Below are 9,147 nucleotides of genomic sequence, written 5' to 3'. Positions count from 1 at the left end.
CTATAAATGTGATTTTTAAGAATTTAAGGAATTTGAATTTGACAAGGAGAAATAAAGTGTTGGATATCAAGGCAAATGTGGAAGAGGACTGTCTGACTATCTGCAGCTGCATTAATACTGTAAATATACTGTCTCAACAAAATGAAAACAAATATACACCACTTTAAATAACACTTTAAAAATATCTAAAATATCATACATGGAGCTAGAAATGCTGCCACATCAAGCAGCATGCATCTAATTTCTAAAAAGCTGCTTATTTTCATTCTGCCTTGTCCGTGCCGTCTTATATGTTTCACATACTATCACATCCCCACATAGCATTGCTCAGTCATGTCTCTCATTTGTCCTGTACTGTCCTGCATCACTAAATAAAGGAAAACAAAAACAATAATCATCATTTTAAAAGACATCAGATTGTCAAAAATTGCATCAATAGAATGTAAAACACATGGGATTAAATCATACACATACATACATACATAAATCAGTGAACATAACAAAATGAATGGCAAAAAGTTATTAAGGTGAACGTTCTTCAGGTTGCTCACTTGAGGGCGCTGATGTTGTGTCTGTCCATCAGAATGACAAAATCCCACTGACTGAGCTGAGTCTTGAGATCTGAACCAGACACTGAATTTGAAGGACACCAGGAGACATAAAAACGTGTTGCCATTTATTAAATATTTGTCTGAAAGAAAAGTTTGAATTTCACATTATTGCTTGATGATAAGATGAAATGTATTATGATGTAGGTTTTTATTATCAGAGTAGTTTAGATGAGAAAACTTTATTAATCCCCATTGGAGAAATTCATTTGCGACCTGGTCAGTTCATACACGCAACAAACAAGATGGACGGTTCAATCACAGTACCCAACAACTAAATGAATTACAAACACCATTCAAACCATTTGAGACATAATTAACAAATCAGAGCCACATCTGATTGATGTGATCTGATTAAGTGTTACTAAGCGCTTATAAGCAATTTGGTTTATGTCATCTCGTCTCTCTGAAATATTTTTGTGAGGTCTGCATGATTTCTAAATAGTAACAGCATTAAAAAAATTAAAAAAAGTCTATATTTCTGTTTGGATGAAAAAGATTACATTTATAGATTTGATGATTAAATGTTACCAAAACTCTATAAATTGAATCTGTTATTCTCTCATGAAAATCATAATATTTTATAAAGCATTTCATGTTAAAATGCTCTGTCAATAAATTATTATTATTATTGTTACCAAATGACTAAATGTGGGATTTAAAAAAGTTAGCATGAGCTGCTACGCTACATGGTGATGGATAAATAAAGCTGCTTATCTGTGTGTGTATGGTATGTGAGGCGTGTGTGTTAGAATGTGTGTGTGAGTCTTGAGTTGTCTTTTGTTTCAATCAGAATGGAAAACAGAAATTTACTGAAGTCTAGGAGAGAAAACTCAGAACATGTATAATTGTTCTGATTAATTAACAGAAAGATGCTGAGTTGATTGATTTAAATACATCTTCCACTTAAAGTGAATACACCTCCAACCTGATTCAAAATGAAAGAGAAACAAAGAGTGAGGTTGTGCAGGTTCAGGGACACACCTGCTTTAATTCATTGTAATTACAGTGTGAGTGTGTGTTTGAGTTTCATAAGTACCATCGGAGGTGAAATGTTAAAAGCATCAGAGTTTTCAGGATTTAGCCTGAGCTGCTTGCTCCATGTTTGAATAGATACTTTGATTTCCAAGAAGACTTTATGATTTTTTTTACAACGATAAAACAAGTCCAGTAGTAAATCTTGTAAAGAGAGTAGATGCAGCATCATTCCTGTGATCGATCATTCACAGGAATGATGCTGCATTGACGTGGCTTCAGGCAGACTGCAGACAGAGAACAGGAGGAGAGAAACAAACAGTTTGAAAGGATGATAGAAAAAAAACAAAGACACTTTGTGTGATAATATATTGGTGATGTGTCACTTTGATTAAATAAACTCAATCTAAGTATTTTATATCTACATCATATTTCATGTAATTAGGATATGTAACCACAGTAGCTGATCATTTTGACGCAACTATACAGCAAGGATGCTCTTAGTGTGGTCCTTTTTTTTTTTTCTTTTTTACATTTTTCCAGGGTATCCCTCCCTTTGCATTGTTCCCAGAATGTTTCTGCAGTGTTCATCAGACATTCTTCAACACATAGCTTCAAACAAAAAGTTGACATTATTAAAATCTTGTATGAAGTGCAGACATTTTGCAAACTGGTTTATGATCTAAAATACACGACCTGATGATTTTCATATTTGTTTTCATTTGCTACAATTAGTTTCTGTATAATATTTATAGTTATATAATCAGTAGTCCTATCTGCTGAATCAGACTGTCTTATTTTTGGATTGAGAGATAATCAAGAAGCTCCATTAGAGTCTAAACTCTTTCTGATGGTTTTATTGATCTGTGATTGATTCACCATTCTGCTGCTCTAAAGAAATCACACTATGCGTGCCTCCACTTATCCACAGAAATAATATTAAATGTTGAGGCAATGAATGGCGGAGAATGGAGACCTACTGAGGCACAGTTTGAGCTGTGAGTCATAACCTCTATGTTTGTAAAAAAAAAAAAAAAAAAAAAGTAACATTTTCTAAATGTTAAAAATGTAATCTACCAAACAACCTGCAAATGTGTCCATGTAGTGTTTACACTTACATTCTTTTAAAGAAGTAGGGTTGACTTGTAGCATGTTGCGTGGTCTGGTATTTAAACTTTCATTACAGTAAATGATGTGTATATTTACTACACTGCTGCGTTGCTGTAGACCTGAACCTGTTTTCTAAAAGGGAAAAGAGAATCTTAGTCCTGCGTTTATTTGATTTACTCCCTTTATCCCTCTCTCCTCCTCCTTGTTGACTCCTCTTGACCTCCTCCCCCTCCTCCTCTCTCAGAGACAAAAAAGGATGAAGAATGTGGAGAGGGTGAAGGACAGAAAAAAGCTGAATGTGAGTGACAACGACATGAACAGGTCACACTCCATCAGTGTGAGCAAACACAAAAAAGATAGATGACATAAGTAGATAAAGAAGCAGGAGGAGAGGGGAACAAAAGGAAAAGAATCAATAAGTCTTTTTTTTATCAGACTCAATAAGACAAGTGAAACTCTAAACATAACAGTACATTTAGTTATGTCATTGCTCTTTAAGTATCCTAGATATGACTTGGACATTAGACAATATTTCCATGGTGGCCAGGTTGCTGAGACATCACACTCAGGGTGGAGAGCTTAAATGTTATCGTAAATCATGATGACGTACTGTATGGTTATTGGTGATCATGTCTTTCTGTAATGTTCAGGTTCAACTCATGTAAACATCACAAGGTCAACAACTAACCAACTTTATCCATTGACTGTAATTGTTAATGGACAAAGCCTGTGGCGTCAGCCTTCTGTTGTGTCAGCGGAGGGAGCTTTGGAAGCCTGGTGGTGGCGGTCGCCATGTTGAAAGTACTGTGTGTGCTGAAAAGAATAACTAATCAGACTTTTATACCATGCTGTAAATATGTGAATCATGCTGTCCCCTTTAGCTGCAGTTGCTAAAGGGGAGACATTCTTTTTCTTTTTTAAATATCTGCTGGTCCATAAACATTTGCATTTGAGTTGAGTTGGTAAATGTGCAAAAATACAATTGCAAGGTTTTTAGCATTGATCAGGCTATCTGCTGCTTGACTATCACAAAGTTTCATTTAAAATAACAAGTAATGATAAGAATCTACTGGAAATTAGCTCTCCTTCATCTGATCGACAAATTTAGCTAATATTTTATGCCTTCGTTTTTGTCCTGGAACATTTTTCTATTCCTGTTGGGGGTTTTTTTCATCCTTTTTATTTTGAAATAATTTAAAAATAATTAATATGTTCTGTCAATGTCAAGAAAAATCTGGCCCTTAATTAAGGGTACCCTGGTATAAAGGGCTAATACATATATATGTACATATGTGATGATTTTCCTGTCACAGCTGCAGGTGGCACTTCTCTCATATTCAGACTGAAACAGGGGGGAGAAGGTTAAAGTCTTAATGTAGGGTAGTGGTGGGGGTCAAGGATCATGGGAAAGTGGTGAGTTGACCCTGCTAGTGTTCAAGTGAGTTACCTGACCAGGCACAGGTGGGAGGGGTCAGGCCCGAGGTCACAAACTGATCCAGGTATAATCACACACATACACACACACACACACACACACACACACACACACACACACACACCTGTAAGTCTACGTCATTCGAGTGTGTATCAGATAAGCAGAGTTCTTTATTCCTCACCATGTAGCGTAGCAGCTAATGTTAGCTAATGAGCCTGAACTCTCTCTGACTTACTTTCTACTTTCTAAAATCATTCTACAACAGAGAGTGATTAAAGCACTGAGACATGTTCTATCAATCTATTTATGTGATTTAAATGTAGCATAGGCTTTTTTGAATTATGTTTGCATTCATTCTTATCAGTTCCATATCTGAATAGATTTGGGGCTGGAGCTTAAAGACTTAATAAAACTGTCAAATACAACACAAGAAAATGTCAGCGAATAGTTCCTATGAGGGAAAAACATGGGTAATTATAGACTCATCTATGATGTACTTGTAATGGTAATCAATCAAAGTCCTAATTTGAGCATGCACTTATTCTGCAATTGCTTTAGCCATTTGTTCTTTTTGCACTCGTCACTGCAACTGTAGTGATTTAACTCCAGATTATAAATGTAACTTCTTGACATTGTTGTAACATCAGAGTTTGTTAAATGTGATGATCTGTTGTTGTTCACAAAACTGATGAGCCAAATGCTGCAAATATCACCCCTTAATGTCACTGCGCACAACCTTATTAGGTTAAGGTTAGTGTACCCTGACAACTGAAAGATTCAATTGGGAATGAACTCCTTTTAGCACAGACCTCTAGAGGCTAAAGTTTAAGCTGACTTTGTTTCATCTCACTCTAAGCGTTTATGTTGCATCTTTAAGAGCAGAACCTTTAACTTTATTATTGCACTGAACAGAAGGCTCTCTCGCTCTATTTCTCTCTGTCTCAGTGTCTCTCCGCCCTGTTGCTCTCTCTTTATAAGTGTTTCACTCTACTTTTCTTCCAGAAGAACAGATCCTCTTGTCTTCTCTGTGGCTTGCATTGTTTCCGGCTCACTGAGGAGATTAAATATCGACCACCACTGACCCTGGACCAGCAAGCTCCGCCCACCTATAAAGGTAACCGTGGCTGTGTTTGAGGTTTTGACCTCTGTCAACAGCTGACTGTATGTTTTGTACAAGCATGCAACCTTTTTTTCCACAGAGTAGATGTCATTATTTGTATTCTGATGCATTTGAACATGTTTTGATTCTTTTAGCTGCTATAGCATGAGACACATTTTGTAATTATATGCGAATGATGGGCCTCACATATTTTAAAATATTAAAAGACTAAAAGTACAGAAATGTATTAAATGATTAATTCAGATGTTACCTTCATGGTTTCATGAAATATCAATTTCTGTTGAGATGATCATACCAACGTGTTAGGACAAGTGCAGTCAAAGCAATTTTTCCGATAAAATTCAATAAACTCTATTAAATGCCATTATTGACAGCCCTTTTTATGAATGCAGCTCATGTGGCAGACTAGCCTACAGTAGGAATAATTAGAGAAGTAGACTAACCATACTTCCCATTATCATTATCAGTGTCTGCTTCAAACCAACACAATCATCTGTTCTTCTCTTGACTTTACACATGAGAGAGATTTTTGTGTGCTTTAATCAATCAATGTGTTTATGACACAAATCCACAACTAACATTATCACAAGAAAATGTGCAAAAAGACCAGGATACCTTTCTCTATTTTAAGTATTTATAGAGACCCAACATTAATGAGGAAACTCAACATTTGGTAACAGTGACAAAACATTGTGCAGAAGGGCTTAAAAAGTGGGCTCGAGGGGGGTGGAGAAAGCGAGAGATGGATGGATTTTCAAACTGTAATGCTCTTTAAGTATGAAGTCTGCAGCTGTTATCAAGTAAAACTGTAATTTTGTGACACTGAACTGTCAAACACTTGACACAATGACTCAGATTTTGATGAAGACATCCTAAGTTAGTTAGCTGAACCGTCTCTTGCTGCTCTCTACTGTGGTAAATGCTGTGTTGAAATTAGAGCATCATCTTTCAGATTTCTTGTCTTTCAGACAATCTGCTAATTTTTTATTCCAAACCCTTGACGAACCCATCCTAAATTGTAAAGAGAATTTCAAAATCATGCACATTTCTCAAACCTGTGCCGTAAATAAGAAAAGTATTTTTACAGTTATATATGAGTGAAATGACCAGTTTCCTAAAGAATGATCTGATCCTGTGTTAATCATGTTACAGTAGGAACAACAGATATGAATGTTTTTCTGCTGTGAATGGATATGTGCTGTCCGGTGAATCACTCAACACAGAGCTGGAGGTAAAAGCGCGACTACATTTCTCCACCTGCTGCTGAAGCTCCAACACAAGGCCAGGGGGAGCGTAGAATCTCAATGATGCTTTTAATTTGCTTTATGTGCATGTAAATACTTGTCAGGTACAAAACAGCATGCATGTGTGTGCGTGTTTGTTTGTGTCTAAATGAAGAGCTCAATCAGGAGAGAAAGTCATTATAAGTGATGGAACAATAACACACAAGGCCACAAGAGCTGCGGCCTTGTGAGGCACGATGGTCCTTTTAGTTCACACACTCACACACGCACACCTACACACACGTACACACACACACACACACGTACACACACACACACACACACACACACACACACACACACAGGGGTAGGCCTGTCCTTCAGAGTCACTTTGCTTCATAAAAGAGAACCCACTGTCAGCCTCTAATGCTAATAGCAAACCTTTATTCAACATCACAGTGACTTAGCTCTACCACTCTATCTCTCTCTCTCTCTGTCTCTCTCTGACTACCCTTTTGTCCCCCCTCGCCAACTCTCTAATTGCAGTTGTTGAACTTCTGTCATCTTTATTTCTGTTGTTAAAAAAAGTCTAAGTACTATAAGCTGCCTGTATCGTCCAAGTCTATCTGTAAATATTAAACTAAACTAAATGTTATTATCTTTTATTGTAACTTGATTGTGGAAGAGTTTACTAATATCTATTTGTCACTTTCATTCATTCATTCACTAATCTTTGTTTAAAGATAATTACATTATTATTATTATATTATAGTTTGTGTTCTTGGCAACTTTTCATTGAGGAATTATTTTATTTCAGGATCATTCTTTTCTAATAATCCAGGCTGACATCTTTTTTCTTTATCTTCTTCCCCCCGTTCTTAAACTCCATCATCCCCCTCCCCACTTTGTTATTATTATTTTTTTCTCCTTCCTTTGCTTCTTTCTCTTTACCTTCCTACCCTTCCTTTGTCAGTCATTTAGTTTCCTTTCATCTTTTCCTCCCTCCAATTCTCCACTTGTTCTTTCTCCTTTCCATCCTTCTTTATAATTTTTCATCGTACACTCCTCTGTTTTGTTTCCCTTCCTTCCTTCCATTTTACCCTTTTAATCCATTTTTTCATTATACTTATATACATTATTTTTCTTTCTTTATCTTTCTTTTACTACTGTTCTTTCTTAGCTATGTTCATCAGATATTTTCTTTTCCTTACGTCCCTCCTTCTTCAATGCTGTCTCCGTCTTTCCTTTCATTAGATAGGTATGTAGGTAGGTAGGTAGGTAGGTATGTAGATAGGTAGGTAGGTAGGTATGTAGATAGGTACGTAGGTAGGTAGGTATGTAGATAGGTAGGTAGGTAGGTAGGTAGGTAGGTAGGTAGGTAGGTAGGTAGGTACGTAGGTAGGTAGGTAGGTAGGTAGGTATGTAGATAGGTACGTAGGTAGGTAGGTAGGTAGGTAGGTAGGTAGGTAGGTAGGTAGGTAGGTAGGTAGGTAGGTTGGTAGGTAGGTAGGTAGGTAGGTAGGTAGGTAGGTAGGTAGGTAGGTAGGTAGGTAGGTAGGTAGGTAGGTTGGTAGGTAGGTAGGTAGGTAGGTAGGTATGATGTACTTTAGGATGTAAGATGTACCTTATTGATCCCAAGCTGGGAAATTGTGGAAAAACTAATACACGAAAAACATGCAGTAAATAAATAATAAGTAACAAAAAATGAAGGGCTAGACAACACGGAGCTGCTGCGACTCTGACGGCACAGGAAGCTCAAATGAGCTTGTTCTTCATTTCGTACAGGATAGCTTCCATATTTTCGTCTTTCCTAACCTCCTGCCCATTTCTTTAAATAAATCCCTACTCTGATCTCCCTCTCTCTCATCAGCGAAAGCTTTTACTCTGATACCTGTCTGTAGAAAGGTATGTGTGGCTGTGTGTGTAATTAGCCTGTAGTTTCTACCCACTGCGTGTCTAACTGCTACATAATGTCAGTGTGTCAGTCAGAGAGATTCAGTGAGGCAGAGAGGAGGAGGAGAGGAGGAAAAATAGGAGATGGAGAGAAAGAGAGGCAGAAAGGAGGAGGGAGAAAAGAAAGGAAGAGAAGACTTCCAGGAGGAGAGAGAAGAGGATAACTGACAGTCCGATAGATGTTGACGTCTGACAGACACATAATAGAGACGATATAATCTTCTGTCTCTGAGTGTTTAATGACAGCAGGTTGACGGCTTGGTGTCACCTATGATTTCCTCACCCATTATCCTGTCTGACTTTCTTTACATAGATCCAACACACAGGCACACATACTCACACACTCTTTCCATTTGCTCTATCAACATAAGGCTTTATTTTTAAAGGCAACAAAGGTGCACTTTATCTTAGCTTCTCTTCAGACATCTCGAAAACCTGCAGAACACTTCAGAGCTACTGTGAGAAAATAAGTTCTGTCGATTTCTGTTAGTAATGTTTTTTGACACTGAATCTCAGACTGATTGGCGTGCCTAACCTTCATATAAAATATCTTAGAACTAGATCCTTGTGTTTGTTTTTCCCTGCTGCAGGTTTCACACACTGATCAACCTTAGAGCCCTTCATCTATCATCTGATGATGAGAGTCTTATCAGTTTTCAATGGCTGACCTGAAATCAGTTGTTCATTATTTAATTAGATTTGACATATGGCTACCATAACATG

Source organism: Symphodus melops (genome assembly GCF_947650265.1).
Source record: "Symphodus melops genome assembly, chromosome: 1".
Lineage (NCBI taxonomy): Eukaryota > Metazoa > Chordata > Actinopteri > Labriformes > Labridae > Symphodus > Symphodus melops.
The sequence above is the reverse complement of the archived record's forward strand: the minus strand, read 5'-3'. Positions refer to the sequence as shown.